At 36.8% G+C, this 16,668-nt stretch overlaps 1 protein-coding gene and 1 pseudogene across 4 annotated transcripts in view; both read left to right on the top strand.

Moving 5' to 3' along the window:
* ADAMTS6 (ADAM metallopeptidase with thrombospondin type 1 motif 6) overlaps window positions 1-16,668 on the top strand; it is a 293,828-nt gene that overhangs the window by 78,904 nt on the left and 198,256 nt on the right. The window lies entirely within an intron of this gene.
* On the top strand, window positions 9,659-14,467 carry LOC135365388 (probable protein BRICK1; annotated as a pseudogene).

The following is a 16,668-nucleotide window of genomic DNA, read 5'->3' as shown; positions in this document are numbered from 1 at the left end:
GTGGCTCAGTTGGTTACGTGTCTGCCTTCGGCTTAGGTCATGATCAGGATCCTGGGATCAAGCCCCGTGTGGGGCTCCCTGCTCAGTGAGGGGAGTCTGCTTCTCCCTCTTCTGCCCCCACACTCATGCTCTCTCTCTCTCTCTCAAACAAATAAATAAAATCTTAAAAAAAAAAAGAAAAAATATTATCTCAGACCCTCCAATATTAAATTATTTTTAGCATTATTTAAATATTTACAAATGTAAAACAAAGTATAAGTTCCTTATGCTTATAGACCCAGTGGAGTCATGAAGCCAAAATAAATTACAAATTTAAAAACAAGAAAAATACAAAACCAAAGAAAATTACATCACCATTACTAGGAAGGCAAAAAGCATTGTTGAAACTAAATTGCTTTTTCAAAGTGAATATGACAGGTTTCTCTGAGTTCAGCATGTCTGTACTACTCGGTGCTGACTTTTATCATTTTTCTCTATTCAAACTGCTAGAAACCTTTATTTTATACAGCTTTATGATCTCATTTGGCCTTGACTTGGCACAAAAACATATTTTATGTAAGTATTCTTCTGTTGGTTTCTCATTAGGCTATGACAATTAAAGTGGTACTATTTGGGGACAATATGATCCAGAACACGAATGCCAAAGTAGGCACTGACACTATATGGTACTAGTTTGTTTAAAGATGTTTATTCACTTTATATGTATATATATTTTTTACCATACTTATGTTCCTCATTTTAAAAAAAGATTGTCATAAAAGTGACAATCTGAAACTAAAAAAAGTTATCAGTAAACCTTTGACCAGAAGGGAGTTTGTGGACTCCTAAGATGAGAGACACTACATTATGAGATTTAATCCTTATAACAGTGTTAGTAGATTGATATTATTTTTACCATCTTACAGATAAGGAGGTTGAGGTTCAGAGAAATTAAATAAATTGCCACCAGTCACACAGTAAGGAAGTGGATTGAGGTGAACTTTCAGTTGCAGCAGGTTACAGACGGATGCTAGTCAAAGAAACGGTAAGGGTTGTGTTTCATGTAACAGTCTTACACTTGTACACTTGTACAAATTCTGTCATATATTTTTTTCTTTGTTCTCATACCTTAGCTGAGACAGGAGAATGCTATGTTATTTAAGTTCACTGTTGTTCCAATTCACTGAATAGTATTCTGTATATGGTATCATATGGTAATCTACACTTGTTTTTTGTTTGTTTTTGTTTTTGTTTGTTTGGTTGGTTATTGACTAGAAGACTAACCAACAAATCTCACTGTGGAAACTTCCAGGGTAGTCCATGAATATAATCTATATGAGGTGTACATCAAATCAGTTGTTGATGTTCTCCTCCTTCACCACCTTCTGAGACCGTAAATGTCACCACTATAAAACTGCTGATGATTCTCTGCTTGGAGAGTAGGAAACTTATTCATGCAGTCCAGTGCCCTGTTCCATCATTCCAGCGTCAGGTTGGCTTGACCTAACCATAAATCTGAAGTTTGCAGTGATCATTCTGTTAACCTGTCAGACGTTTTAAACCCTTGATTTAAAATTTTCAAATACAAAAATAGAGTAGATGTACTCATTACCAACTTTAACAAGAAACCTTTTGAAAAAGAAAAGAAAGTAGGATATTTTCTATTTCAGGCACAATGTAATAATATATGTGTTGAAATTCAATCAGAAGAAAAACATCTAAAGATGTAGCTGAGAAACCATTGGTATGATTCTTTTCAGAGCACTCATGACACTGGTAGGATTATAGCTTAATTAGTAAATTACAGAGCTTGTATCTTTAAAATGTTCAAATATTAGGCTGGAGAAGTTCTAATAAAATGAACTAAAATCTGGTTGCCATAAACAGCTTCTCTTTCCTCTGGCCATAGAGTTCATCACTACCCTATAATTCTTTGTCTTTCCTCCATGTTCAGCCCAAACGAGTAATGGTAAATCATAATGACCATATTTAACCTTACATTTGAGCATCTTATACGCTGAGATATTTCACATACTACATTATTTCTTTTGGTAATTTTAAAGTTTCTACAACTACTTTTTCTCAGGTATTACAAAATTGGCTGTATTTGCCCCATTCATTGTAAAACGCTCAGTAATCTGATACAATATTATGAGATAGCAAGTAGCAAGAACAAGCATCCTTGTGTCCTGGTGCTTTTATTATGAATCAGAATTAGTTTTGAGAAACTTTTGATATTCATAAAGGAAGGATGACTCTTAACATATAAATAATAATACAAGATATAGTAAAAAGGTAAACAATAGTAAATGTAATAATAAAATGATAATAAGAGTTAATTTTTGACTTAATAATACTATAAACCAGTTCTCTGCTAGGGACTTTATACATACTGACTCATTTAAACTTAATGGCATTTTTTTAGTATACTGTAGTATACTGTTATTATCCTCACTGTTGAGAAAACTGAGGCATGGGGAGACTTACCCGAAGTTATCCAAGCAGAAGATGGCAGAGCTAAGATTCAAGCTTAGGTCTTTCTGACTTCAGCTTGAAGTCACTACTGTTCCCAGTACTTATAGACACTGGGTCTGCATTCATAAATAATATATCCATGCAATCTATACTCCTCGAGCTTGAATTCTAAGAAGGAAAGAAAAGACCGGCGATAAACAAGTAAACAAATATAAATTAACTAATTGTCATGCATTCTGTACAGGAGAGAACAAGATACAATGAAAGAGAACAATCGGGGCCATACTTAAGTGGTACAGAGAGGCTTCTCTAAGGAATGACATTGACGCAGACACTTGAACGATGAGAAGTCATTTGTGAAGGGCAAAGGGGAAGAATTATTCAGACCTAGCAATAGGCATGCCCTGAGGCAGGAGGGACACTGGTAGATCTGAAGTGAGATGACATCAGTGTGGGGAGGAATTATAAAGGTATGAAATGAGGTTAGAGATGAATCAAGGATTAAGGCCCTTCTCTTAGAAGGGTGCAGTGCTTGAACAAGGAACCCAGTTTTTAAATTTTGTACTGGATCCTGCAAATTGTATAGTGAGTTCTAATTGTGAGTTATAGGAAGGAAACTTGATGTTATTATAAGTATAATGGGATGTCTTCAAAGTATTTATGCAAGGATGCAATCTGAGGCTCAAATCAATACACAGAAATTAAAATTCAATGTGATAGTCATGACCCAAAATATAAATGTTCAGTTTCAAATGAGTACAGAGTTCAGCTTGTTCAGGAGAGTATGTAGCTCAAATCAGATATCCCATAGGAGCAATATTAAGACTTTTTTATATGGCCAAGACAGGTAACAACTAACAGTTTCCATAAGCATTTTTTAGAAGTCTTAATCAGTGGAGCCAAAGCTGCTTCTTGAGAAAAATCTTAACTCTGCCTGCAGAACTCCTGGCTTACAATCTAGGTGAAAGTATTGTTATGGCTCTATATAGTATTAGAAAATCCAAGAGTATGGATTTTCCCTTCAGTTAGAAACGTGCAGTATCTGTGCTCCTGGATCTTTCCAAAGACTCTAACCTTAAATGGTCTATGTACCAAAAGATAGAAAGTCTAGCTGACATAAGTGATTTGTAAAGGATAAAGCCTGAGAGCTGCTAGTTATCTACTCTTCTTGGTATATGGAAGTGTGTTTTTAGGAGTGTGATATATTACCATATCTGAATCATGTTAGTCTGATTCATTGTAGACATTCAATAAATGTCATTTGATTTGAAAATAACCTTAGCTTCTCCCAGAACAGCCTTCATTTAGTGAGCCTTTATTCTGCATCTATAAAATTATTATCAAAGGTATCATCTGTTACCCGAATGAAGTTTCCTATAATAATTTTTTGAAAAAAATTTTCATGATGAGGAATTTCTGTTAGAAAAAAATTATATCTTTCAAAGGATTCATATAATTTCTTTTATCAGCAACAAAAATGATAGAATCCTTTATAACCATTTTGCTTTGACTACTTGGAAGCTTACAAATTTAGTCTTTAATACAATAATATTTGCCTTTATAAACCTAATAGGGCTAGCTTATTTGTTTCTTTTTTTATTTGACCATTTAGAAATTTATGAAAAATGTTCCATCTCACTAGCAGTAAAGGGAATGCAAAAATAAATAAAAAAATTTTTTGCCCATCAAATTAACAAAATTTCAGAAGTATTGAGTCATATTTCCAATACATATTAAATGGTACTATAAAGTGATCATTATTAGATCTATATATGCTGATATGGAATAATTGGCAGGATATATAGCTATAAAACAAAACAAAACACCAAGGTGCAGAACTTGTATAGTGTGGTCAGTTGTGTACTGGTAAAACAACTCTCTGATAAAAAAAAAAAGCTCTGATTCATAGCATTTTTAGATTTCCATGGGGTAAATACTCCTGCAATGGCTTATTTCAAGCTACCAACATGAAGTCACTGAGCGTGGAGTTGGGAAGAGATGTATATTATTGGTTCTCATGAACCACTATGAGCTGACTTCCACCACACTCCTGAATAGCATAGTACATATATTAGGAATTCAAAAAAGTGAATGTAAAAAATCCTCATGATCTTAAGTGAAAAGACAAGTGTTATATGTATTATATATTTATTGCACACCTGTAATAATTATATATAATTATGTATATAAACAGACTTACGGATAAATGCACTTGTGTGTGATCCCATTTTTATTTTAAAGATACATACATGTAATTGTATGTGTATGGGGAGTAGTTTGAGGGAGAGAGAAGGAGGCAGGGAGAGGGCACTACTATTCATCTGGTTGGGAAATGAAAGTTTTATTCCACAAGAATTTAGAAAAGAAATAAAACTGGTTTGTTATTAGGTAAGCATAGTACAATATTTGCATATAGCTAACCTGCTGTAGACTACATAGTTAGGACAAAGTTTCACACAATTTAGATAGCAAAGAGGAGAAAAGAATAGTAATTTCTCTAATCACCTAGAGATGGTCTCTGTACATCTCCTGAGAGCCCTGAGCTGATTCTGATAGTACATGTTTACATATCTAAATGTTATCTGGCCTGCAACCATACATATATTTCACTGTTGTAAAAGTGGGGGTAAAGATGGGGTGCAGTCCCTAGAGATTTATCTGTATCCCAAAGGTTAGAATAAGGATTTAGATTCACTGTGTTTTCAAGGAAATACTCTACTGAATGGGGAGGAGAATATAGTAACTTTGCCCTTTATAAAGTGGAGAAAATAATTTTTATTTACCCTTATACAGGTTAAAATGAGGACTAAAAGGGATATCTGTAGTGATTATTTGGTGAATTGGTTTTATTTTTTAATTATTGCCTGTATTTTCTAAATATTCCTAACGAACATGTATATTTTATAATCGGGGAAAAATGTTATTAAAAAACAGATATTGGGGACTTGATTTTACAGTAAGATCATGTCACTATATTTTATTCTTTTGATTTTTTTTAGTTTCATTTTTAATTTAAATTCCAATTAACATGCAGTGTAATATTAGTTTCAGGTGTAGAATTTAGTGATTCATCACTTACATACAACACCCAGTGTTCATCACAACAAGTGCCCTCCTTAATACCCATCACCTGTTTAACCCAACCTCTCACCCACCTCCCTCCAGTAACCCTCAGTTTGTTCTCTGTAGTTAAGAGTCTGTTTTATATTTTGCCTCTCTCTTCCCCCGACCATGTTCTTTTGTTTTGTTTCTTAAATTCCACATATGAGTGAAATCATATGGTATTTGTCTTTCTCTGACTGAGTTATTTCACTTAGTGTAATACTCTCTAGCCCCATGCATGTTATTGCAAATGGCAAGATTCCATTCTTTTTTATGGATGAGTAATATATTCCAGTGTGTGTGTGTGTGTGTGTACCACATCTTCTTTATCCATTCATCAGTCGATGGACATTTGGGCTCTTTCTATAATTTGGCTGTTGTTGATAATGCTGCCATAAATATCGGGGTGCATATATTCCTTTGAATCAGTATTTTTGTATCCTTTGGGTAAATACCTACTAGTGCAATTTTTGGATCAAAGGTAGTTCTATTTTTGACTTTTTGAGGAAATTCCATTCTATCTTCCAGACTGGCTGCACCAGTTTGCATTCCCACCAACAGTGCAAGAGGGTTCCCCTTTCTCTGCATCCTTGCCAACATATGTTGTTTCCTGTGTTGTTATTTTTAGCCATTTTGACAGGTGTGAGGTGATATCTCATTGTACTTTTGATTTGTATTTCCCCGATGATGAGTGATGTTGAACATCTTTTCATGTGTCTGTTAGCCATCTGGATGTCTTTTTTGGAAAAGTATCTATTCATGTCCTCTGCCCATTTCTTAACTGGCTTATTTGTTTTTGGGTGTTGAGTTTGATAAGTTCTTTGTAGATTTTGGATACTAGCCCTTTATCTGATATGTCATTTGCAAATATCTTCTCCCATTCTGAATGTTGCCTTTTAGTTTTGTTAATTGTTTCCTTCGCTGTGCAGAAGCTTTTTATTTTATTCTTTTGAGATTCCTTTTTAAAATCTCCGGTTGTGGGCGCCTGGGTGGCTCAGTTGGTTAAGCGACTGCCTTTGGCTCAGGTCATGATCCTGGAGTCCCGGGATCGAGTCCCGCATCAGGCTCCCTGCTCGGCAGGGAGTCTGCTTCTCCCTCTGACCCTCCTCCCTCTCATGCTCTCTGTCTCTCATTCTCTCTGTCTCAAATAAATAAATAAAATCTTTAAAAAAAAAAATCTCCGGTTGTTTTACTGTTGATCATTATATTTACAAGTTCATCACTATGTACTTTTTTCCTGTTCTGGAGAATAAATAAAGCAGGAAAATAACCTTGTTTTCAAAGAGCTTATAATATATAGCTTATATATAACAGATAATATAATAGATAAGCTTAACTTATATGGAATAGCAGTGAATGTTAGAAGCAAATGGTATATAACCAAGGGATACAGTGTATAGTATGGTGCTCTGATAGTTAAGAGGAATAAGAAATCAGAGTATTAATAATTTTAAGAAAGGTTGTTTGGAAGTTTAGGATTTGCTTTGAAGTTTGCTTTTTAAGTAAGTGAAAATCCCTTCAGATGAGTGTAATGTCATAAGCCTGGGTATAGGGTGAGAATGAATCTGAACTTTTTAAAGGGGATTCACATACTGGGGAGAAGGAAAGAAAATTGTAAATATAGAATGGGCTGCTTAAATGGGGAGACCTTAGAAGTAGGGAGGCCAATTCAGAAATAGTTGGAACAAATCAGACTTGAGGGACTAAATTTAATTAGTGCCATCCTGAAAGAAAGATGATGATGATTCTGAATATAAGGAAAAGGTAGAGAAGAATGAGTTAAAGATTGTCCTAGAGGTCTGGAAGTATAATGTATCAGAAGAATTTGTAGGAGAAATTAATGCATTTTATATTTGATACAATAATTCTACATCTAATTTGAAATGTCTGTTTGTCAGATGCTGTATGGGTTGGATTGAATCCCCCAAAGAAGTCCTAATCCCTAACACCTCTGAGTGTGACCATATTTGGAAATGGTGGCATTGCAAATGTAGTTAAGATGAGGTCATACTGGAGTAACGTAGGCCCTTAATCCAATATGACTGGTGTCATTATAAGAGAAGAAGACACTGAGACAGGGACACAGAGAGAGAAGGTGTCCATGTGATGATGGAATCTGATATTGGAGTGATGCTTGTACAAGCCAAGTACCCCCAAGGATTGCTAGCAAATAACAGGCTGGAAAATGTAGGGAAGGATTCTTCTCTACAGGTTTCATAGGAAGCATGGCCCTGCGAACACCTTAATTTCAAAGTTCTACCCTCCAGAAATGGGAAGCAATAAATTTCTGTTGTGTTAAGCCACCAAGTTTGTGGTACTTTGTCATGGCAGCCACAGGAAGCTAATAAAGATGCTGATACGGTTCTTTGATTTTTCTTTTTTCTTTTTTTTTTTTTTAAGATTTTATTTATTTTTGAGAGGGAGCACGAGCAAGGAAGAGCTGCAGAGGGAGAGAGAAAGCAGACTCCCTGTTGAGCAGGGCGACGGATGCGGCACTTGATCCCAGGGCCCTGGGGTCATGACCTGAGTCAAAGGCAGACGCTTTAACTGACTGGGCCACCCAGGCGCCCTGATTTTTCTTTTTAACCATCCCCTTCCTTCAACTTTCTTCTTTGGAAAAATTTGCAAGTACAAAATGTAAATCGGTATATGCAGTCAAAGGTGGAGAGAGTAGTTTGTTAAATTTTTTCATATCTGTGTATTTATTAGTGTTTTTTATTCTCTATCATCATCATTCCAAAATGGTATTTTCATACAGGCCAAATAATCTCATTAGATTATGCAGTGTTAGCTCATTGGAGTGTGTGCTCTGCATATGCATTTGGGAATAGTTAAAGGTAGTGATACATCTTTTCAGCTTATCCAGCAATCTAAAATTCCATTGCCTACCTTTTCAAGAATATCAGATGTCAGAATGAAGTGGCAACTCAGCCATGTGGATTAGGAAGAATACTGGGATCACAAAGTAAGCAAAGCAAGCATGGGTCACAGAGCACATGCTCGAATGCCTTGAGGACCTGCTATAATAAAAGGAAATTTAAAAAAGGGGGGAGAGTAGTAAATGTTTGTCCCTGGAACTTTCTCCATAGAGGTCCTGTATAAGAACTTGTATTAATTCTTTTGTTTCCAATGACAAATTCAGTATTTTAATTATTAAAATGACATCAAGGCCGTATCTCATTTTAGATGCTGTTCTCTTTCTCCTTAATCTGCTTTTCCGGCTTGGTTTCTGATATATTTATATATGTAAGTTTTTTGTGGGGAAATACTTCCTCTTTTTTTATTTTTAATTTTATATATTTTTTTGGCCTTATAAGTTTGGGGGATCAATTAGACTACCAAATATTTGACATAATTTGGAAGGAAAACTATCTTAAGTGCATGTGAACATATGATTTTTGGCGCTCGTACTGCCCAAGCCACAACTTTTTATTCTTTTTAAGTGAAATATAGACTTTGAGGCTCACTGACCTTTGAATACAAGTTCCTTTTCCCAGAAGAGTATACACTGTCCATTTGGTTCCCATGAAAAACTCCCTTGAACATATTGGTAAAGAGCAGTCCTCATTTCCCTAAAAAGTTAGTCCTTTTATCAACTGTGGAATCTGAGTAACTCTACACTTTTGCTGGTTCAGATGATTTCTAGAATTGCTATCTTGTGGCAGAATTAATCACAGCAAAAGAAAATGTGCCAGTGTGAACAATTTTAGGCCAAAAAAGAGCCAGAGAGCTCAAATTTGTGTAGCTTGTTAATAATATACCTAATTTATAGTACTTAAGATCCTTATTCAATTACTAATTTGACTAAAATGCCCCAAGATTTTAATGTTCAGTGTTAATAAGATATCATAAGGCTATTTAAGTGGATGCTTAAAATTTTTGATGTATTAGTTGTTTTCTATAAAATCTCAGTTGGCTGTAATTCCAGTTCATATTTGCCTTATTCAGATTCTAGGGTTTATTTTTTTAAAAAATGAAGCAAAAAAGTGATTAATGGCTTATCTGGTTAAGAACATAAGGCAGAATTTGCTTAGAAAAAACAGTTTTCTTTCTGAATTTCTGTACTTCATAGATTGAACCATAGGAAATTATCGTTTGTGTGGGTTAAAGAGACAATTTCCTATGGTTCAACTTATTACTTAGTTTAGAATAATAGAGTCCTCTATGTAAGCCTATAACATACGGGCTATAAAATAACAGTTTATCCCATTTATACATTTTTTGGCATAATTAGAATGGGTTTTCAGATTTGAGAGGTAGCTTTTTTTTTCTCAAAGATTTTATTTTTAAGTAATCTCTATACCCATGTGGGGCTGGAACTCAGAAACCCTAGATCAAGAGTCGCATGTTCCACTGAGCCAAACAGGTACCCTGAAAGGTAGCATATTTTTTAAAAATTTCTTAAATTAATTAATTTTTTTAATTTAAAAATTTTTTAAAGATTTTACTTATTTATTTGAGAATGAGAGTGAGCACAAACAGGGAGAGGGGCAGAGGGAGAAGGAGAAGCAGACTCCTGCCAAGCAGGGAGCCCAACGACGGCGGGGCTTCATCCCAGGACCCCAGGATCATGACCTGAGCAGAAGGCAGACGCTTAACTGAGTGAGCCAACCAGGTGCCCCTAATTTTTTATTTTTAACTAGGCTCGGCGTGGAGCCCAACATGGGGCTCAATCTCATGACCATGAGATCACGACCTGAGCTGAAACCAAGATTGGGATGCTTAACTGACTGCCCACCCAGGTGTCCCAAGATTATTTTTAAATCCAGTGCTTTAATTATCTTATAGTTTAAGGTCAATTCAGATTATGAAATGACTGTACCATAGCTGATAACAGTAGTATTCTGTATGTATGGAAGTCACCTTGGGGTGCCCGGCTAGCTCAGTCTAAGGAACATACAACTGTTGATCTTAGGGTCATGAGATCAAGCCCCACATTGGGTGTAGAGATTACGTAAATAAATAAACTTAAACAGAAAGGGTCACCTCTTACTCCTTAAGCAGATATTTGTTTAATTATGAGAAACAAAGCAAAGATAGAAAATCAAAGTGTTATTAGCCTCATTATGAAATTAGACTATTAAAATAAATCAACATTCTGGAATATGATATTAAATTAAATTAACTTTATTTGAACAGACACAAAACTGCTTTCTAAGGGGGGACTCTGGCTTTTCCTATAAGAACTTGTGCAGTTTGGGGCACTTGGGTGGCTCAGTCGGTTAAGCATCTGCCTCTGGCTCAGTCATGATCCCAAGGTCCTGGGATTGAGCTTCTCCCTCTCCCTCTGCCCGTCCCACTGCTTGTGCTCTCTCTCTCAAGTGTTCTCTCTCTCTCTCTCTCAAGTAAATAAAATAAAAAATTACACAACCTTGCTAAACTCTGTTACTTAAAAAAAAAAGAACTTCTGCAGTTTATCACTGCATAAGTGGGTGGTTTTTCAACTAGATAAGACTACATCAGACTTGAATTTTCGTATCAAAACATTGACTTTTCCTAGTATTTACAACATAGATTTTTGTTTTGTCTGCAACACAGGACACCTGCACAAATGACATTTCTTAGCAATGCCTCTCTCGGAGTTTTAGAAAGGGTTATCTGAAAGGATATGTTAACCATTCATCCTTCTAGGATAGCCGTTATCTTATATCTAATTAGATTACCGTCCCTGGAGACCAGGTGAACCTGGCTGTACCAATTTTATTGCAGTGTGGGGTATTAGGCATATGGGAGAAAAAAAGGGGTGCTTGGAAGGGGCACCTAGCTCCCTCCCCTGGAGGGACAAGGTGGCTGAGGGGGTGTTGGAGCCTTGGCGAATGGCTTTCTTGCTGGCCACTTGCAGAGTGAGTAGACCCCAAGGGTCTGGAAAAGGGGTAGGCCCCCACCCCTGTATCCTTGGGGTCCCTGCTGCCTTTCCTGGCCGGGCTAGGCTGTGGGCACGAATGTCACTCTCTTTCTGCCTCCTTTCCACTGCCCTCTGGGGATGTGGATTCAGGATTTGTTCCTAGTGTCCAAGACTTTGCTAAGAAACTTACAGGAGCTCATGCTTATCTACAAATCTTGATAGAACATTTAAAGCTTTTTGATGACAAATTTCAAAACTGCAAAGATGAACAGAGAAAGAATATTGAAACTCTCAAAGAAACAACAAATAGCATGGTAGAATCAATTAAACACTGCATTGTGTTTTTGCAGATTGCTAAAAGTACTATTAATTTTGTAGATGCAGTATACCAATCTAGTCCCTTGGAACCTGTCATCAACACAATGACTACCCAGAACCTGCTCAGTTGTGTAAGTCAGAGCCACGCCTGTCTTCCCTACCAGTTGGACCTGTATTAGCTATATTGGGACATCATGAGACTACAACACCAAATAGTACAGGCAGTGGGCACTTACCACCTAGTAGCAGTTTGACTTATCCAAGCCATGTCAACTTGTCTCCAAAGTAATACAGCTTTCAAAGACCCAGTTTATAGCTGTGTGTTTCCTTTCATTTTATTCCTAGCTCAATTTCCTTTCCTCCCTCCAACCTCTTCTTCCTTCCTTTCATGTATTATTATACTAGGAGTTGGTGAAAATGATTCAGTCCCTGACCTCTCTTAACACAGTCTAATGCAGGGAGACATGCAAAGAAAACATTCCGAGTCCCTATGTAAAAACTTGATGATAAATTCTGTACGTAATTTAACATTAGAAGAAGTTTGTTTCTCTTAGCACATAGACATGCTTACTGCTACTAAATAATATAGTGGAAAACTAAAAATAAATGACTTCTTTACCGGTTTAGGTCATTATTTTTCTTATGTAACAAGAAGTTTGGAGGTAGCCAGCCCAAGGGCAGGTATAGTGGCTTCTGTATTTCCACTGTGCTATACTTAGCATGGTGCTCTCATTCCTCTTTCTTATTGCTTCAGACCCAATATGGCTGCTTCATTAGCAGGCATTACATTTACTTTCCAGGCAGGAAGAAGAATAAAAGACCTCATTTTTGTTGGGCTTACTCCTGCTCCCTACAAAAAAGGGAAGTTTGCATGAGGAACTTCTTGCTGTGTCTCATTGTCTAGAATTTTATTACATGCCTCAGAGTATTTTAGTTTTCTAATCACTATAGTAGAGGAAGGCAAGTGTAAGAAGCATTGAAATGGGTATTCAGTGACACTGAAACAATAAATGATAAATCATTCAAGACTAATAAATTCTAGGCCAATTGCCTTGACCTTTGCATTCCAAAACCAGTTGTGTTTTGAATAACATCAAGATCCAAAAGAAATCCAGGGGAAGATATTTGCAAATGACATTTCTGATAAAGGGTTAGTATCCAAAATCTACAAAGAACTTATCAAACTCAACACCCAAAAAACAAATAATCCAGTTAAGAAATGGGCAGGAGACATGAATGGACACTTTTCCAAAAAAGACATCCATATGACTAACAGACATATGAAAAGATGCTCATCATCAAGGAAATAAAAATCAAAATTACAATGAGATACCATCTCATACCTGTCAAAATGGCTAAAATTAACAACACAGGAAACAACATATATTGGCAAGGATGCAGAGAAAGGGGAGCCCTCTTGCATTGCTGGTGGGAATGCAAACTGGGGCAGCCACTCTGTAGAACAATATGGAGGTTCCTCAAAATAGAACTACCCTATGATCCAAAAATTGCACTAGTAGGTATTTACCCAAAGGATACAAAAATACACATTCTAAGGGGTACATAGACCCTGATGTTTATAGCAGCATTATCAATAATAGCCAAACTATGGAGAGAGCCCAAATGTACATTGACTGATGAATGGTTAAAGAAGATATAGTATATATAGGCCTGCGCAGTGGCTCCTTGTCAGGTGGCAGCCATGGCGGGTCAAGAGGATCCAGTGCAGCGAGAGATTCACCAGGACTGGGCAAACCGGGAATACATTGAAGTCATCACTAGCAGCATCAAGAAAATCGCGGACTTTCTCAACTCGTTTGATAGGTCTTGTCGTTCAAGACTTGCAACGCCAAATGAGAAATTGACACCTCGAACGGAGAATAGAGTACACTGAAACACGGGTGACAAAAGGTGAGACCCTCACCTGGAACTACACCATGCTGCTGCTGGGAAGTTGCTTTACAGAATAGAGGCCAACGTGGGAAAGGCCCCAGCAGCCTCAGCTTCTTCCTCTCTTCTTAAGGAGCAACAGGGCTTATTCTTGTTTTTCTTTTTTCAAAAGTATGGCCTTTGGGTTCTGCCATGTACATCGGTGTGTGATGTGGCATGTGGGAAGACGTCCAGGGGAGCTCTTGGAACCAACATTAGGCATTTTATCTTTTAAGTAACATTTTGTAGAACTGTTTGTCAGTGTATTTGAGGCTCTCCGAGCCAAACACCTGGGACTCTTTGTCAAGGTCCTCCCCACCTCTCTTTCTCTCTCTCTCTCTGACTTTCCTTACAGCTCCCAATCCCTCTGCATTGATTCTATAAACAGTCTTGGTCTCCTTTCCACCTTTGGTGGGGGGTGGGAGGCAGTCCTGGCTGAGACACTTATGCCCTGGCAAGGTGGCCACCAGAAAATGTTGTTCCTAACCCACCAGTTTCTTGTCCTTTTGGGGAGGTCAAGGCCCCCACTTGACTTGAAGCGACATTTTCAGAATTTTCTTTTTGTCACTTGGGGTGTCTTTGCCTCTCATATTTCCCTAATAAACTCAACTAAAAAAAAAGAAAGAAGAAAATATAGTATATATACACAATTGAATATTACTCAAACATCAAAAAAGTGAAATCTTGCCATCTGCAATGACATGGATGGGGCTAGAGTGTATTATGCTAAGTGAAATAAGTCAATCAGAGAAGGACAAATACCATATGATCTCACTCATATGTGGAATTTGAGAAAGGAAACAGATGAACATATGGGAAGGGGGAAAGGAAAAAAAGGAGAGAGGGAAACAAGTCATAGGAGACTCCAAATGATAGAGAACAAACTGAGGGTTGGTGGAAGAAGGTGGGTAGGGGGCTAGGTGGGTGATGGGTGTTAAGGAGGGTACTTGTGATGAGCGCTGGGTGTTGTATGGAAGTGATGAGTCCCTGAATTCTACTCCAGAAACAACCAATGTTGCAGTGTATGTTAACTACCTAAAATTTAAATTAAAAAAAAAGAAGAAAAAACAGTTTATGTAAGAAAATAAGAAGAAAGTACAGATCAAACAAAAACAAAAGAAATCCAGTTATTGGTGAAATGATAGGGTAAATAAGCAAAAGGAGTTTCTCTTTTTAAACATAGACAAATTGATTTCTGATAACCATATTTTCTATACAAATTGTGAAGTTAGAAGAAGGAAGCAAAGCAGACATACTCGGACCAACTCTAAAAAGTTAATGACTTTAAGTCTTTATTAAATATTTCCTTTCTGGGCACCTGGGTGGCTCAGTTGGTTGAGCATCTGACTCTTGGTTTCTACTGAGGTCATGATCTCAGTGTCATTAGATTGAGCCCCATGTTGGGCTCCGAGCTCAGAGAGGAGTCTGTTTGAGAGTCTCTCTCCCTCTCCCTCTGCACCTCCCACTCATGTGCACACACACTCTCTCTGCTGCTAAGATAAATAAATAAATCTTTAAAAAATTTTTCCTTTCAAAATAGCCCTCTAAACATTCTGAATTTCATGACCTTAATGAAGGTAGGTGTTCATCCTTTGGCTGTTTTTTAAAAATTTTTTAAATTTTTATTTATTTAAATTTTTAAGATTTATTTATTGAGAGAAAGAGAGAGCGTGCAAGCTGGGGGACCAGCAGAGGGAGAGAAAGAATCTCCAGCAGACTCCGCCTTAGCTAGGAGCCCTCCTTGGGGCTTGCTCTCACGACCCTGAGACCATGAGCAGAAACCAAGAGTGGACACTCAACGAACTGAGCCACCTAGCCTCAGTTTTTTTAAAATAGAAATTCTAAATTGAGAAAGAGAATTTTGTGCAGTAGCATATGATATAGTATGATCTTAAATAGAATTTTATGTGACTGGTTATATATTGAGTCTTGCTTGATTTAAATATGTAATCTCGTTTGATTTATCTGCAACAGTTGCAGATTGGTAGGTTGGTGCCCCAGGAAGCAGGATTAATATGAAGGATGTTTGCTAATGAGAACTTGTGGAATTTATACCTATGGTGGGAGGTAACGAATCAGGATTGGGCCAAAGGAGAAATTGCAGTAGTCCCAACAATCGCCTCAGCCAATCCCATGGGGAGGCTATTCGAGCTGTTCCCGTTTATGGTAAGGAGGCTAGATCTTTGTACTCCTTCATTCACCAGTCATTGGACGTCAGCTGTCCCCAGGAAGGGGGTATGATCTTGGGCAAATTGATCCATACAACAGAGTAATTCCCAGAGAGGACTGACAGCAGTTGGGGAATAAATTTTTCAGACCTTTTCAGACCTTCAGTTCATTGTTGTGACTGTGAGAAAAATCAGATTTAACTTATAAATTTTAGTATCATCTTATAGTTTTTAGAAATATTACCTACAATAAGTGCAATATCTACTGATAAATGTTCTCATTTAAGGATCTGGAGTTGGACTGTTAAAGGTGACTTAATTCCAATTCAAGATAAAGTGTTGTTATTATCTGTCACCATATAACATTATTACAATATTATTATTTTTATTTCCTATGCTGTACTTCTCATTCCTGTGATTTATTTATTTTATAACTGGACATTTGCACCTCTTAATTTCCTTCACCTCTTTCACCTGTCCTCGCAATCCTTTCTCCTCTGGCAGCCAACAGTTTTTTCTATTTCTGATCCCATCTCTCTTTGCTTTTGTTGTTGTTCATTTGTTTTTTAGATTCCACATATAAGTGAGTCATATGGTATTTATCATTCTGTGCCTAACTTATTTCAGTTAATATAATACCCTGTACATCCATCCATGTTGTTGAAAATGGCAAGGTCCTATTCTTTTTTTATGACTAATACTCCATTATATATATACCATATCTTCTTTATCCATTCATCTATTGATGGTTCCCATATCATGGTTATTGTAAATAATGTTTCAAAAAACATAGGGGTGCATATACCTTTTTAATTAGTGTTTTTGTTTTGAGTAAATACCCAGTAGTGGAAT

Source organism: Mirounga angustirostris, unplaced genomic scaffold (assembly GCF_029215605.1).
Source record: "Mirounga angustirostris isolate CCGP_5_RB_7025 unplaced genomic scaffold, mMirAng1.0.hap1 SCAF_7, whole genome shotgun sequence".
In the NCBI taxonomy this organism is placed as follows: domain Eukaryota; kingdom Metazoa; phylum Chordata; class Mammalia; order Carnivora; family Phocidae; genus Mirounga; species Mirounga angustirostris.
This window is presented reverse-complemented; position numbering and strand designations above follow the sequence as displayed.